The sequence below is a fragment of the Rhinatrema bivittatum genome, chromosome 4 (genome assembly GCF_901001135.1).
Source record: "Rhinatrema bivittatum chromosome 4, aRhiBiv1.1, whole genome shotgun sequence".
Taxonomy (NCBI): domain Eukaryota; kingdom Metazoa; phylum Chordata; class Amphibia; order Gymnophiona; family Rhinatrematidae; genus Rhinatrema; species Rhinatrema bivittatum.
Genome location: NC_042618.1, coordinates 92,189,343 through 92,207,025, shown reverse-complemented (window position 1 = coordinate 92,207,025; position 17,683 = coordinate 92,189,343). Strand labels below are relative to the sequence as shown.

At 42.4% G+C, this 17,683-nt stretch overlaps 1 long non-coding RNA gene across 1 annotated transcript in view; it reads right to left on the bottom strand.

The window, feature by feature from the left end:
• The window catches only part of LOC115089327, a 38,972-nt gene that overhangs the window by 5,050 nt on the left and 16,239 nt on the right, over positions 1–17,683 (bottom strand). Inside the window, exon 3 of the long non-coding RNA XR_003856076.1 lies at positions 5,201–5,290. This is a non-coding gene — a long non-coding RNA (uncharacterized LOC115089327). The remainder of the gene's footprint in view (positions 1–5,200; positions 5,291–17,683) is intronic.

Here is a 17,683-nt window from a genome sequence, read left to right as displayed (position 1 = left end):
AGTGTAACTAGGTAAGGTCTCTGTAAAGCATTGGATTTCCATGGCAAGACAAATAATCTATAAGAACTATAAGGGGAAGGGAATTTGGAAACAACTTCAAAGATAGCGTGGGCAGAGGAGGAACCATCTAAAGGTACAAGACTGGCTAGGAGCAGCAGTGTGGCTGGCAATTAAAATCACAAATGGCAGATGTAGAACAACTCGACAAGAAGAGAGGCAGCAAGGCCCCAAGATATACGGAAAGGGCTGAGGCATAAAGAAAAGTGATATGAAAAGCTCAAGTCACCAAGAGAGGCAAAGCAGTACCAGGATTGCCATGAGGGCTCGAGGGTCCATGAATGGTGCAGCAAGTGTGAAATGAAGTGAATTTCCAGAGCAAGACAAAGAATCGGCAAATTTTATAAGGCAAGAGTATTTGAAAAGAACCTTGAAGACAGCCAAAGCAGAGAAGGAAGCACGCTAAGGTACCAAGAGTGACTTGCAGAGTACATAGGAATGGTGGCACTGGTGATAAAAATCACAAATTGACTGTTATTTATTTATTTAATTTATTTTCTGGTATGTGCTGAGCAATTCAGCAAAAAGAGTGGCACTGCTTAGCACTAGACCTCTAGATTCATCAAAATGCTATGTGTCTTTGCAGGAGGCATCCCACATCACAGCAAGGTGGGGGGGGGGGGGGTGTCACTGAAATAGTAGGACCCTACCCCCAAAAACACATTGTGGCTCCATGGCACATTCTTTTGTGTCGCAGCCAAACATCAATGCACAAAATAATGCAGTGAGCAGCCCTTTAATATGATGGTGGCCCCAATCTCATGGACCACAAGCATCTTAAAGGGCCACTGGCTGCCCAAAAATTACCCACGTCCAAATGGTGAGGTTGAGTTGGGAGGGGGGCATTGCTGACCTCTATTTAAATCCAAGGCTGCCAGTGGAAGTGACCCTAGCTCCCCAAAAATACAAATAAAGTTAAAGTATGCACATGGCATCAATAGCCCCCCCCCCCCCCGCCCACTGATACACAATCCCCTTTCCTTTGTCCTCCCAATAGTATCACCAGCGTATCCCCTTCCCCATGACCCCCCAAGAGCCTCACCAATATTCCTCCTCCCCCCAAACCCCCATAGCAGACTGATCAATATCCCTCTCCCCCTTGACCCCATGATAGTAGCCTCACCAACATCCCCATCCCCCTGACCCCTGAAGAGCCTCACCCAAAAAAACTCTCCCCGTCCCCCTGAGAGCAGACTCACCATATCTTCCCTCCCCTCCCCTGACCCCTGATAGCATAAGAACATAAGAACATGCCATACTGGGTCAGACCAAGGGTCCATCAAGCCCAGCATCCTGTTTCCTACAGTGGCCCATCCAGGCCATAAGAACTTGACAAGTACCCAAAAACTAAGCATATCCCATGCTACTGTTGCTAATAATGGCAGTGGCTATTCTCTAAGTCAACTTAATTAATAGCAGGTAATGGACTTCTCCTCCAAGAACGTATCCAATCCTTTTTTAAACACAGCTACACTAACTGCACTAACCACATCCTCTGGCAACAAATTACAGACTTTAATTGTGCGTTGAGTGAAAAAGAACTTTCTTCAATTCGTTTTAAATGTGCCACATGCTAACTTCAAGGAGTGCCCCCTAGTCTTTCTATTAGCCGAAAGAGTGAATAACTGATTCATATTAACCCATTCTAGACCTCTCATGATTTTAAACACCTTTATCATATCCCCCTCAGCTGTCTCTTCTTCAAGCTGAAAAGTCCTAACCTCTTTAGTCTTTCCTCATAGGGGAGCTGTTCCATTCCTTTTATCATTTTGGTTGCCCTTCTCTGTACCTTCTCCATCGCAACTATATCTTTTTTGAGATGCAGCTTCCAGAATTGTGCACAGTATTCAAGGTGGGGTCTCACCATGGAGCGATACAGAGGCATTATGACATTTTCTGTTTTATTCACCATTCCCTTTCTAATAATTCCCAACATTCTGTTTGCTTTTTTGACTGCCGCAGCACACTGAACTGATGATTTCAATGTGTTATCCACTATGACACCTAGATCTCTTTCTTGGATGGTAGCTCCTAATATGGAACCTAACATTGTGTAACTATAGCATGGGTTATTTTTCACTATATGCGTAACCTTGCACATATCCACATTAAATGCCATTTGTCATTTGGATGCCCAATTTTCCAGTCTCAGAAGGTCTTCCTGCAATTTATCACAATCTGCTTGTAATTTAACTACTCTGAACAATTTTGTATCATCTGCAAATTTGATTACCTCACTTGTCGTATTTCTTTCCAGATCATTTATAAATATATTGAAAAGAGTGGGTCCCAATACAGATCCCTGAGGCACTCCACTGTAGGGATGTGCAGCAGGGACGGATTTGTCCCATTCGGTATTCATATTCATCGGGACCCAAATCCATTGCATCCATTCTCGGGGGACCCCGATCCATTCATTAGTTACATATGTATTCGTTTCCCCCCAAAAAACCCATCCCAACCCTTTAAATTTAATTAACTACAACTCCCCACCCTCCTGACCCCCCAAGACGCCAAAAGTCCCTGGTGGTCCAGCGGGGGTCCTGAAGCAATCTCCTGCACTCGGGCCATTGGCTTCCAGTATTCAAAATGGCATCGATAGCCTTTGCCCTTACTATGTCACAGGGGCTACCAGTGCCATTGGTCGGCTCCTGTCACATGGTAAGAGCACAAGATGGTGCCATTTTGAATACCGGCAGCCGACAGCCTGAGTGCAGGAGATCGCTCCAGGACCCCCGCTGGACCACCAGGGACTTTTGGCAAGTCTTTTGGGGGGGGTCAGGAGGGTGGCAGTTTATTCGTTAGTGATACGTTGTATTCGTGGGGGTTCCCCATACATTTTGTGACCCCCACGAATACAACGAATAAGGCATATACTTTGCAGATTTCCAATACGTTGGAAATGAATGCACACCCCTACTCTACTGCCCACTCCCTTCCACTGAGAAAATTGTCCATTTAATCCTACTCTTTGTTTCCTGTCTTTTAGCCAGTTTGTAATCCACGAAAGCACATCGCCACCTATCCCATGACTTTTTACTTTTCCTAGAAGCCTCTCATGAGGAACTTTGTCAAACGCCTTCTGAAAATCCAAATATACTACATCTACTGGTTCACCTTTATCTACATGTTTATTAACTCCTTCAAAAAAGTGAAGCAGATTTGTGAGTCAAGACTTGCCTTGGGTAAAGCCATGCTGACTTTGTTCCATTAAACCATGTCTTTCTATATGTTCTGTGATTTTGATATTTAGAACACTTTCCCCCCACTGACCCCCCCTGAGAGGCTCACCAACATCCCCATTCCCTCCTCTCTCCCCTGACCTCCCTGATAGTAGAATCACCAACATCCCCCTTCCCACTACCCTGCCCCCTGAGAGCCTCACCAACATTCCCCTTTCCTCCCCCCTCCCCTGATCCCCATGAGAGTAGTCTCACATCCATCCTCCACTCTCCCTCCCCTCTCTGCTCTCCCCAACCCCCAATAATCTCACCAACATCCACCTTCCCCTCCCCCTCTTCCATGAGCCCCTCGAGAACATCACCAACAACCCCCTCCCCCCTGCCCCCTTTGATAGCAGCCTCACCAACATCCCCCTTCCCATTCCCCCTGACCCCCTATAGCAGCCTCCCCAACATCCCCTCTGATCCCCCAGTGTTGGCAATGCACTGTTTTGGTACGCCTTTAAAGCCTACAATAAAAGCTGTTTTCTGAAAGATAAAATAAATTCTTCACTGCACCATTACTTTGATTTATTTGGAACAGCATTATTGATTGGTTTCACCCCTTAATCCTCGCTATGATATGGAGTATAACAGCAAGGGAGGGTGACAGCAAGACCCCCAAGGATGTAGCATCAGAGGCATATATGGCAGCATGTCAGAGTGGTAGGAAGTAGTACTCCAAAGTGTAGAATTTGGGGTATGTCAGCAAAAGAGCATCAAAGGCAGCACTAAGAATGGCATGAATTCCCCAAAGCACTGCAAAGCGGAAAAATGGTTCCCATAGTGGCATATATTCTTCAAGGCACCATGAGAGGGCCAGGGACAGATTTAGACAGCAAGGCATAGAGCCAGGAAAGAGGTGGCATGGAAGGAAAAAAAATATTTTATTTTTTATTTTCTTAATATTATGTATTTTGGAGGATAAAACACCTCAGAATAACTAAGAAAGATGCAGGGTAGTAGAACTAGGCTGAGATCCTAGAGGGGTATAACAAAACAGTAAACTGGAAAATCTAAAAAGAGGTGGGGTATGAGGAGAAACGTGTAATTTTTTTTTCTTTTTTGGGGGGGAGGGGCAAAACATCCCAGTATAAGCAAGAAAGAAGCTGGGTGGGAAAACTAGGCCAGGATCCTAGAGGGATACAACCAAACAGTAAGGTAGAAAACCAGAAAAGAAGTGGAGTGGGAGGAGAAAATTGTAATTTGTTTTTTTTTTTAATTTATATATTATTGGGTTTTGTACAGAACAATACCATTGGTAACAGAAATACAGTAACATAGTACATAAAGCATTTCAAATAACAGATCAAGTCTCATAGTGTTTTCTTTAAGCCATTGCCTCTATTTCCTCGTGGAGTTTCCATCCATCTACTGTATTGCCCTCCCTGGTTACCCTCCATGTACTATCCCCGACACCCCCCTACTCTCCCTTCCCCCAATTTCTTCCACAGTTTCCTCATATATCCCACTAGATTACATTTTATTTTAGGGAATAAACACCCCAGTATAATCAAGAAAGAAGCAGGGTGGGAGAAATAGGCTGGGATCCAAGCAGCAAGCAAAATATAGACATCATAACCCTAAAAGTATAGCATCAGTGGCATGGCAGGTAGGCAGTGGCAGAAGATCCCCAAGATGTAGTGTCAAGAGCAAACTAGAAAGACAGAGAGGCAATAAGACTCCTAAGATGGCGTGTCAGGGGCATAGATTTTAGGCAGATTGATAGCAAGACCCCCAACCTGAACTAGTGGAGGGTGAGGGTTATAAATATTTTAAATAAATAAAGTGCTTTCAGTTATCCTACCACTTGCATGGAAATTCTAGAAAACTTAGCAAAGGCAGATTCATTTTCAAGAAGACCAACTTTTCCAAGATCTTTGGTGACAGCTTGAAAAATGAGGAATCTGTTAAACACTTACAGAAATTTCTGCTGAGATCTGTTTTGCTGGGGTGGGGTGAGGTTCTCTGCTTCCAGTTGATCTAATTATGGCCTATATCAGGAGAATGTTCTGTGGGGACAAAATGGCTGTGTTATATTGAGGTGGGAGACAAAGTAGTAGCAAACAGGGGGCTGCTCATGCTCATAGTTTTCTCTGGTGTGGCCACATTTTACTGTGCTACATCTCCATTTGCCACTGACTCTGGCGTACTTCTTCACATATCCTACTACCAATATTTTCTTCATATAAGTGAGATGCTAGGACCTACAAACTGTGGCAAGTACCTGCTGCTTCTGCAAGGACTCTATAAACTACAACACCACTGCTTTCATTCCCTCTTGCTAAGGAAAGTCCTCAAACCTCTCCTCCAGAATACTAACTATGGGGATGACCCTGCCCAGGGTGGCACTTCTGGAACTCAGATCCTCCATGGCATCCTTGAAGGGCTTCTGGACTTATATCAGCTGCCTCCTCACCACCTAATCATGATGCCCCAGGGTGTAATCCACCTCTATCTCTATTTCCAGAGACAGGTCATGAAGAGGTATCTATTGTTCCACTATCCTCTGCAGCATTAGATAGGTGGAATTCCAGTGGGTGTCAACATCTTGAACCAGCTTCTTATGAGGCATCTCAAATTCTTCCTTCTAGCTGAAGCCCCAGGTCCTCTGCCCATATCTGTTCTACCTTCAGAGTTGGAGTATGGTCCAGGTATGTTTGTATAATTACCCTATACAATATTGAACACACTTTTCGCTTAGCAAACTCCCTGACAAAGGCTAATTCTATTGGAGAAGGCCCAGTCCGCCGCCAAATCTCTCTCTGCTTTCTGCTCAACGTCTCAAGCAAATGATTATAATATGACTGGAACTGGTCAGGGATTTCAAACTCATCTTGAAGTTCCTCAAAAGATCAAACCCTGTCCACTTAATTGAAATCATTCAAACATCGCAACTCTACCCCCCACCATTGTTTTGCCTCATTACTGTATGTATGAAATGACAATGCTTGGTTCTTCCACAAGGGTGAGAAAGGCAAGGGACCTTCACCACTTATGCCCAGTCCTCTACATAACGCCCTCCAGGATTTAATGTACATGCAACGGTAGGGCAAATCCGACATGCCCTCCTTCCCTCAGGTGACAATGAAGTTGATGTAATTAATGAAAGAAAATCGGTCCCTCCAGCTAAATTCCTCTCTATGGCAAGCCAAGGAGAAGATCTGTCTCTATATAACCATGAAAAGGTTCCACTTAAGTGGGCAGCCCAGAAATAGGTTTGTAAATCTGGGAATTCAATACATCTTCATTCCTTAGGCCTACACAAATTATGCAGCTTTACCCTCACAGGTTTACCTTCCCATTTTGGCTGCCACTAATTAAAATGGTGCCAATGGCCCGATAAAAAAAAAAACCCACCGACCCTTTAAATCGACCCCCCTTAGCCTCCCCCACCCTCCCGACCCTTTTTTTTTAGGGAGGCCCGCGCCGCTAAAAAAAAAAACCCACCTGACCCTTTAAATCGACCCCACCCTCCCGACCCCCCCAAAACCTTTTAAAATTTACCTGGTGGTCCAGGGGGGCCTCGGGGGGCCTCGCGGAGAGGAGAGATCCAGGGGGGCCTCGGGGAGAGATTTCCCATTCCCAGGCATCAGCTGTTCTAAAAAAAAAATGGCGCCGATGCCCCTTTGCCCTTACCATGTGACAGGGTATCTGTACCATTGGCCGGCCCCTGTTACATGGTAGGAGCACTGGATGGCCGGCGCCATCTTTAAAGATGGCGCCGGCCATCTTTACTCATTAGCCCCTATTATACTATACTCTATAATAGGGGCTGATGAGTAAAGATGGCCCGCGCCATCTTTAAAGATGGCGCCGGCCATCCAGTGCTCCTACCATGTGACAGGGGCCGGCCAATGGCACGGATACCCTGTCACATGGTAAGGGCAAAGGGGCATCGGCCCATTTTTTTTTAGAACAGGTGATGCCTGGGAACGGGAAATCTCTCCCCGAGGCCCCCCTGGATCTCTCCTCTCCCCGAGGCCCCCCTGAATCTCTCCCCGAGGCCCCCCGAGGCCCCCCTGGACCACCAGGTAAATTTTAAAAGGTTTTGGGGGTTCGGGAGGGTGGGGTCGATTTAAAGGGTTGGGTGGGTTTTTTTTTTTAGTGGCAAGGGCCTCCCTAAAAAAAAAATTAGCGATGTGAATTGGAATCAGAAACGATTCCAATTCACATATCTTAATGATCAGATTTCCCCCCCCCCCCCCCCCCAGCCGAATCTGATCGTTAAGACGATCTGGCACACGATTCACATCTCTACCAGGCACCCAAACTGGGATACTCCTAGGATGAACCAACCCATGAACACCCCTAGACCAAATCCCATCCCATCAAATGAGAACAAGGTCAAGTGACGGATACCCCGAGACCAGCCCTCTTCTCCCCAGATCAACCCAGAACCCTCCTCCAATCCCAGCCTTACCCACTGACCCATATCCCTCATGCCCTTCTATGTATCACGTTGACAGTCCAGCAACCCCAAATTCTGTCCAATAAAGGTAGACCGGGTTACAATGAAAGCATAGTCCGCTTCATGGAACCACCCCCAGATGTCTTCAGCTCACACATGGAGCAATAAGCTTATCAGTCCAATCCACACTTTCATGCTGATCCTTTGATAACCACATTGAGTGCTTCTGTCGACACATAAGACCGAGGATTACAGGTCTCTGAAATATTATAAGCAAGAAATAAAGAAACCATATATCCATTCCACAAACCCTCTCACCATGTATGGCCTCACAAACTTCGACCATCACCCCCTTATGCCCCTTCCACCTCCAAACCCCCTGCCCCACTGAGCTATAATATAGAAAAGAAACAGGAATAGCAACCAATCCTCCATCATAAAACAAAGAAATGCAGTGGAGGAACAATAGTTAAGAACTCCCTCCCCCATGAAAGCTCAGAGAGAGATAAAGAAAGAAAGAAAGAAAGAAAGAAAGAAAGAAAGAAGAAAGAAAGAAAGAAAAAGAAAAGACCCTCTCCTGTGCTATTCAGTTAAGGATATTGGGCATCAAGCAGCTTCACACATCATCTTCGGGAACATTATATTCCACCCTTTGCAGCTTCTGCAAAAGGGTCTGCACCACCTGCACTGATTTGCAGATCACCAGTTTGCCTCCATGAATGACCCTCAACTGTGCAGAGTAAAGCATGGCATATTTCAGGCCCTGATTTCTCAGCTCTACACTTGACCTCCGCAAATGCCATATGGTGCCTCTGGACCTCCGCAGAAAAGTCTTGAAACATGAAAATGCATGTGCCTTATTAGCGCAATTCTTTCTGCTGCTGCTCGCCTCCATGAGCCAGAATGTATCCATAAAATTATGCACTCGGACTATGACTGCCATCAGCCTTTCATTAGCCTTAGGCATCAGCTCTAACGCACGGTGTGCACAATCAAATTTTACTCTGCTCCCTTTGAAATCTGCTTTGACCAATGCCTTGGGTTATTTATGCCACTGTTTATGCTGCTTTTCCTCCTCTTGGTACCATGAGGTGTTATTGTCACTGTTGGTTCCCTTTGGCCCTCTTTTGGAGCCTTGGAGTGCTCATGTCACTGTTGTTGGTGCTCTTTGCTCCACTCATAGTGCCTTTGAGTGTTCATACCACTATATTGCCCTCTCAGAGTCCTTTGGTCTGTTCATACCATTGATGGAGCCACATTTCCCCTCTATTGGCGTCTTGGACTCCTGTTTGCTGATGACGCCTGCCTGCAAGTTTTATTAAACTTGGATAGAAAACCCAAATGTTAAGAATCCAAAATAGAATGCATTGCTTCCCCTATTAACTTTAATAAAAAAGACTGAACTGACATAACAAATGAAACAATTTAACTTGGGAACTGAAACAAATAAAACATTTCAACTGAACTAAAAACTAAACCAAACCAAGCCAAAAATATTTTCCATGTATACTCCCGTAGGAGATATATTTCTGTATGACCATGAAGCAGAGACATGCTTTCTATTTTCAACCATTTATTAATCTCAAAATGCCAAAACGTATTGTTGAAATTCTTTATATAGAAAATTATTGATTTGAGAGACGTTGTTTTATTCACTGTTGCAATGTTTGGAGTAATAAAAGAAAGGTCAAACAAATGATCATCAATTGTCACTTTCATTACAATGGATCAAGCTTTATTTTCCCTTGGAAATGTTGGAACACTCTTGTGAGCTGATGACTGCACGAGAAAAATGAATGTCTACATCTGGGTAGCATTGGTAACTGTGTAATTGTCATGTTTTATTGAGCCATATACTGTATGCGGCAGTTATTAAAATCTCTCATATACAGTAATTGTTCTTATAACAAGTGAGAGAATTGAGTAATCTGTATATCCTAAAATGTGATGGGTAGGTATTTAGCCCTGTGTCTGCCACTTATCTTCTCCAAATGGCATATTCTTGTTCTCAGCTAGTTTCCATCCTTTTCCTGAGGAATTTGTAATGCTTCTTACTATGTGTTCTGATTTTGCAGCAGACACTTTGAAATTAAATGTCATGCACAGTTCAGACTATGTGTCACAAGATGTTAACAAAGTGCTCTCATCTACAGATATTTTAATGTATTGCTTTGGATCGGGAGAACCCAGAGAAGATAGGAGTTACGTGGAAGCAAACCAAGGGAAACTAATAGAGCCATGCAATATGCTATTATTTATTCTGTCCTTGAAGCCATTTAAGATAATCTCTCAAAATATGAACAAAACAGACTTTTCTAAGGAGAGTAAATAGGTAAGAAAGGATGTGCAGGGGAAAAATATTCATTTTTGTTTTGGATTCATTTTCAGTTTTTTTTCCCATGAATTTCAGTTTGTGGTTTGTTTAATTCATTTAATTTCTGAGAAAAAAATGAATCAAGCAATATAAAAAAACAAACCCTGTAAAACATCCAAAAATAAAAAACGGGGTCTCACACCCGCCCAGAAAAATGCCAGAGACAGGATCCCCCCTAAACTCAGGCCTGACACTATGACCCAACCCGGATACTGGGTCCTAATGCCTGAGCCTCAGCCTATGTAGGAGCCTGGACCCAGTCCTGATGCCATGACCTGGCCCAGAGGTCGGGTCCCGACACTGGGGCCTAGGCCCTGACCTAGGCCCAAAGCTGGGTCTTTGACAATCTATAAGGTATGAGATGAAAATCATACAATATCAAGGAATATCACATACAAGTAAAATCATACATTTTGGACACACCTATTCCTCCATTGTATCAGTTCTGTTTCAATTGCCTGGTTTGGCTTTTAATTTTTATCAGATGCATTGTTTAAGTTGAATGCTACACAGTCATTTTCCTTCATTGTATCTACAGACTTTTTAACAATCCATATAAGTAAGAGATCTAAATCAACACATTTGTAGCACTTTGTTTTGGTTATCATTTTTTTTTAATAAGTATTTCATTTTATAGGTTCCAATTTATATGTTACTATTTTTATGTGCAAACTAATAGAAAAAACTATAAAAAAGCAACTAGCAGAACACCTAGAGAACAACAACATACTATATCCTTCACAACATGGCTTTCGAAAACACTATAGAACAGAAACACTTCTGCTGGCACTGACAGATAACATTATGAGAGGTTTCGATAACGGCAAACATTACATTCTAGTGATGCTCGACCTGTCAGCAGCCTTTGACATGGTAAATCATGACATACTTTTAAATAGACTAGAAGAAATAAGTCTAAACAACAAAACAATCAAATGGTTTAGATCATATCTCAGTAATAGATATTATCAAGTACAAATTAAAGACGCAACATCAAAAAGAATAAACCTTCAAACAGGAGTGCCACAAGGATCTGCCCTTTCTGCCACACTTTTTAACATATACCTGCTACCACTATGCCATTTGCTAGCTGGCCTAGGAATCACGCACTATATATACGCCGACGATATCCAATTAATCTTACCAATCGACGATACAATCAAGAAAACATTAAACATTGCCAACATGTATCTAGATATCATCAAACAGCTACTAAACCAAATGGAATTAATAATCAATATAGAGAAGACAGAATTCCTACACTTAGAACGAAAAAATACGGAAATTAAACAAAGCCCAATCACACTAAAAAACAAACAACAAATACTACTTGCAGAGAAAGTACGGAATCTTGGAGTAATAATTGACACTGAACTAAGCTTAAAACAACACATATCTCTGAAAGTAAAGGAAGGATATGCTAAACTCATGGTCCTCAGAAGACTCAAACCACTCCTAACAACTGCTAACTTTCGACCAGTACTACAAGCATTGATATTTGCAAGCACTGATTATTGTAATGCACTTCTACTAGGCCTCACACCTCACTAAGACCACTACAAATTTTGTAAAACACAGCAGCGAGAGTGTTAACCGGCAAAAACAAAAGAGAACATATCACGGAAACACTGGTTGAACTACACTGGCTTCTGATCGAACAAAGAATCCATTACAAAACATTGTGCACCATACATAAATTAATACATAACGAAAACGCAGACTGGTTAAATACAGCCCTCCGAATTCACGTCCCAAACAGAAACCTAAGGTCAGCAAACAAAGCTCTCCTGACCATACCATCAGTCAAAACAGCAAGACTAACACAAGTAAGAGAGAGGACTCTACACCCTCCCGGACAAAGTGCCACACCCCCACCAAGTTGAACCTTCCTATCATTGTGATATAATTTGTACCCTGAAATAGCATTGTCCAATTGGTTATCCTCCTTCCACCAAGTCTCTGTGATGCCATTTATGTCAATCGAAGCATTTTCTGCTAAACACTCTAACTCTCTCATCTTATTTCTTAGATTTCTGGCATTGGCATACAGACATTTCAAATGAGTTTTTTGTTTGTATTAGCAACCTACTTTTCAGTTGTTAGGGATAATTTGGAAATCATTAGCTTCAGTGATTTTTTACATATAGGCACATGGACTATGTTTGCATATTTATTGGAACCTCTCTGTTGGGATGCCCTAACTCTCCTGTTTCATTAGTATCCTTCAAGGATACATTTCTCCGAACCATGCACTGCTGAGTGACTGTTGGATTTCCCCCTTGTTCTAGTGTAAAAGCTGCTCTATCTCATTTTTGAAAGTTAGTACCAACAGCCTGGTTCCACTCCCCCTTTGCCAAAATTTCCCCAGTTCCTTACAAAACGGAATTCCTGTACCATACACCATCATCTCATCCACGCATTGAAATTCTGGAGCTCTGCCTACCTCTGGGGACCTGCACGTGGAACAGGAAGCATTTCAGAGAATGTCACCCTGGAGGCTCTGGATTTCAGCTTTCTACCTAAAATCCTAAATTTGGCTTTCAGAATCTCTCTCCCACATTTTCCTATGTTGATGGTGCCCACATGTATCACGACAGCCAGCTTCTCCCCAGCACTGTCTATAATCCTATCTAGGTGACGCGAGAGGTCTGCCACCTTCGCACCAGGCAGGCAAGTTACCAGGCAGTCCTCACATCCACCAGCACCCTGCTATCTACATTTCCCTCCCCCGATAAAATGATTTTTTAACCAAAAAAACCATGATGATCAGATTTCCCCCCCCCCCCCCAGCCAAAATTGATCGTTAAGACAATCGTTCACACGATTCACATCCCTATTCCTTACCCCGGCTTCAACGTGGTGCCATTGACATGGATACATTTATTGCTACAATCTCTCCTCTTTTAGACTCAACCTTTCTGCACAACATTCAGGATACAGTACAGTATTGGGATACTATTCTAGATTCCACCCTTACTGAAGTAACTCCTCTCAAACCTTCTAATTATCTCAAACCTTGGTTAAAATCTCAAACTGTTGTTCATACATGCCAACTATTCTGAAAGGCAGAATGAAAATGGAAAAAACACCTACACCTAAATATGCCCAATCATTTCATTTACTTTCAATCTGCTGTAAACATTGCTATGAAAGATCATTTTTCTCAAAAGATTTGAAATATTGGATATAACCCAAAAACTCATTTTGCAATAGCTAGAAGACTCACCATTCCAGGAGTATTTACTAGGGATGTGAATCGTTTTTTGACAATTTAAAATATCGTCTGATATATTTTAAATCATCAAAAATCTTTAGGGCCACGATACAATACCAATTCCCCCGATTTATCGTCAAAAAATCGTAAATCGGGGGAGGGCAGGAAAACCGGCACACTAAAACCCCCATACGGAAAATGGCGCCGGCAGGATATCGACTGCAGGAGGTCGTTCAGCGGGGGTTCCGGACCGCCGCTGAACGACCTCCTGCAGTCGATCTCCTGCCGGCACCATTTTCCGTACGGAAAAAGATTTGTGGCAGGAGATCGTTTTCCGGACCCCCGCTGGACCCCCAGGGACTTTTGGCCGGCTTGGGGGGGCCTCCTGACCCCCACAAGACTTGCCAAAAGTCCAGCGGGGGTCCGGAACGACCTCCTGCAGTCGAATCGTGTTGGTCTATGGCCGCCGCCATTTTGCGCCGCCATTTTGAAAAATGGCACCAGCTGAAGACAACACAATTCAATTGCAGGAGGCCGTTCCAGACCGCTGCCGTTCCGGACCGCCGCTGGACCCCCAGGTAATTTAAGGCATTTGGGGGGGGGGGTTCGGGAGGGTGGGGGATTTAATTTAAAGGGTCGGGGGTGGGTTTTAGGGGGTTTTAGTGTGCCGGCTCACGATTTTCACGATTTTCACGATATTTCAAACACCCAAACGGCAACAATACGATTCCCTCCCCCTCCCAGCCGAAATCGATCGTTAAGACGATCGAGGACACGATTCACATCTCTAGTATTTACGCACATAGGGGGGTTACACGTGCACGTAAAGCCCTGGGACGCGCGTATGTCTCGGGGCTTTGTGAAGGGGCAGGGTGCTGATCCGGGGGCGGGACCGAGGCCTCCGGCACAGTGGCCATTTGCTGCTGTCCTGGGGGATCATGCGCAGGAAGGTGTAACTTCCAAAATAAAGGTAAGAGGGGGATTTAGGTAGGGCTGGTGGGTGGGTTAGATAGGGGAAGGGAGGGGAAGGTGGGGGGGGGGGGGGAAGAAAGTTCCATCTGATTTCGGAGCGAAGAATGATGAATCCTGGCCTAAATGAGTAACACTATATTTATTTATTTATTTAGATTTATATTCTGTTTTTTTGCAGTTTGAAGAAGATTACATTCAGGTACTGATATAAAATAAGCTATATAAAAAAGAATAACTAACAGTGAAGAATACATTATCCATCAATGTACTATAAAATGAAAGTATATTCTGCTTAGCAATAAAATACTTTGGGGAATTTCAAGTAGAACTCTGTTCCAGATGCAGGCTCTTTCTACAAAATAAGCACTAATGTAACTTACTGGATGCAAAGAAGAGATTGACAGCTGTGGACTACATAAATATATTCTTTCCTCATGGATCAGAAATGGTATGGCAGGCACTATGAAATCAGATGGCCCCTTAGGTAATATTCCTAACTGCAGTTGCTAGACACTAAAAAAGAATTGCAAAATGGGATGTATTACACTAGTTTATCCTTCCTATAACAATGCAGTATGGTCTAATTTGAACATAAGGATGGAAAGGGTGAAAATATTAAAGAATTGGCTTAATACAATTTGCTAAACTCTTGCTTGAAAGATAAACACCCTATTTTCAAATAAGTTTCACTAGTTTTGTGCCTGAGATTATTTGAAAATCAAGTCAGACAATTGAAATAGAGAGCTATTCTGACTTGAAGGTTCACACACAGAATCGTCTTTGGATAATTATTATGTTGGTCCAGTAAAAAGCATCACAACCTGTAAAGAATCCAATTTATTCTTAGATCAATACAGCCTCCAGAATTCTGCCCTACTGAAACAGATGCAAGTAATAAAACAATTGCATGTTAGTAAAACAAAAGCTGCAAAAAGCAAATAACCAAACTAATTTATGTTTTACTATTATTAGTACAATTTATCATTTCTATAGTGCTACCAGACATATGCAACACTGAACAAGTGTACATAAGAAATAGTCCATGCTCTGAACAGCTTACAATCTAGTTGAGACAAGCATACAGGACAAAAGAGACTTTGGGAATTTAAATTATTAAGACAATGATTAAAACAAGCAAGGATATGAATAGGAGAACCTAGGATTAAGATTTAAAAGCACCCTGGATTTTTAAGTTGGATTTCAATATGGACAGAGAAGAAGCATGACACACCTTCTCAGGAAGTCTTTTCTAAAGTGTTTGATATAGCTATTAGCAACCTAACCGATTATTTATCTATTTATTTATTTATTTATTCATTCATTCATTCATTCATTCATTCATTCAATCATTCATTGATTTATTCAATGTGATATACCTTCTGTTACAAAAAAATCTCTAAGCAGTACACAATAATTATAAAATCCACAACCAACTCCCAACATATTCTAATACAAAAATGATGTCTTGCTTGGAAAGCAGTAAGGCTTGAAAAAGGAGTGTATGCTCTTAAACTGCAATGTTATGCCTTTTTTCTCTTCTATTGAATTATAGAATTTTTGGTTATATAAAAACTAATTAGATTCTAGATTTTATTGACAACAAAATAAACTCTCTCTACTACCAAGCATATTGTAATATACCATAAAACCTTGCTAAAATCAAACTCAGAACTTTTTCATCAAAGCACCATATTATTATACCACTAATACTTAGCACTTAGCACTCACATAGCAACAATCTTACCTATGAAAGGGAGGACTTCAAATATTACTACAGGTCTTAGAACACCAATGTACCTTCTATTGGAAAAACAGAGCAAGCTATAGATCCCTACACAAATACGACACAATAGAATTCCTCATCACAGTCACACAAGCAGAATACAGGCTGACCTTTACCTATGTAAATCCATTTTCCCAGGAGTCACCTTCCCAGCCCTGAACAGCACCAAATTCACTCTACCAGGATGAAGGAACAAAGTCTATGGGTCCCATGGACTAGTAACATATTTTTCTGCAAGGCCAGCCTAGGCAGAGATTACCTCAAAATAATGTTTTTATGTTTATGAACATTTGATGTTCATAAACATAAAAAATAAAAACAGTTTACTTATAAAATAACCAGTTCAGCAAATAAAACAATGTTCACAGCAAAAAAAACCCCAAAACTGTTCAAAAGTCCAGATCAAAAGAATATAGGAATTCTCCACTCCTCCAAGTTATATCTTTAAAAGATAGATCTCGTACACTGTAAGTCACTTGCCAGGGTTAGCCCTCTGTTCATTTTTCTCCAGGTCCTCTGCAGTTCCAGTAAAAGTTACAGAGTTCCTCTTGATCTTGAATAGATGAACCTGCAAAAACCCCTCCAGTCTCCCCTAATGTCAGACTATCCCAGGACCAGATCCTAAATGATCCAGAGAAGGTTTCCTTTTCCTTCTAAGAGCTATCCCAGATCTGCACGTTAGGTATAGATAGCTTCTCTTGTTTGACCTCCCATCCTTCTAGCTCCTCACTCTTTACACTATATAGATCTCTATCAGATTAAATCTTCAGATCAACACTAACTCTGCCAGAAATCCTTCAAACTACCACTAAATCTTTCAAAGTCCTGCTATGCTTTTTGGTGGCATATTTTATACTCCCATACATGCCCCATCCCCTTTGTGGGAAAAACCACCCTGTCACTAAATAAATCACATACACTCCCTTGAACTCCTTTTGAACCTCCTTTACTATAAGATGTCCAATGTTAAAAGATGAACACCTCTGAACCATCACGGAATCCTCCACACCTGGAAGATTCACTATTTTAAGACATAAACCACACTCTAGTGGCCAAGCAAGGGCCACACCTAACACAGAATAAAAGATCACAAATGTAAAACATATATACAGACAAAAATTGAAATGAAAATGTCATGAAAACAGACTCCAAGCAGTATCAAATGGAAGAAAGAGAAATAGAAATGCTGAGTAGCATATAAAGATATAATAAATATTGTAACAAAGTCAACTCCATGGCGGAGAAGGTTCCCTTCTCTCCGAGCTCCTGGTTATGTCTGGTGCTCATTCCCGGGTCTCTTTACCCCTGTCTGGTGGCTTTTAAAGTTCGAGGCCTATCCTCCAACTTCTGCTGCGCTGGCCAAGCTCAGGCACCAGCTCTGAATTTAGCTAGGCCACTCCCAGCCTCCCTCTCAAACAAATGTCCCACAAGAAAGAAAAAGGCAGATTACCAAAACAGTCTGTATTGAAACAGGTTAGTTTGCTTCTCCCCTCACAGTTTATCTCTGGAGTTTTCAACAATCTCTCCGGTTCTCTGGAACATTAAAAATATTGATTTGGCTTTGCAGCCCACTACTACTGTTCCTTTCGGGGGAACAGGGCACAACACTCCCCAGCACCCCTCTGTTGTGCAATGGCTCCCAGCCTTTCAC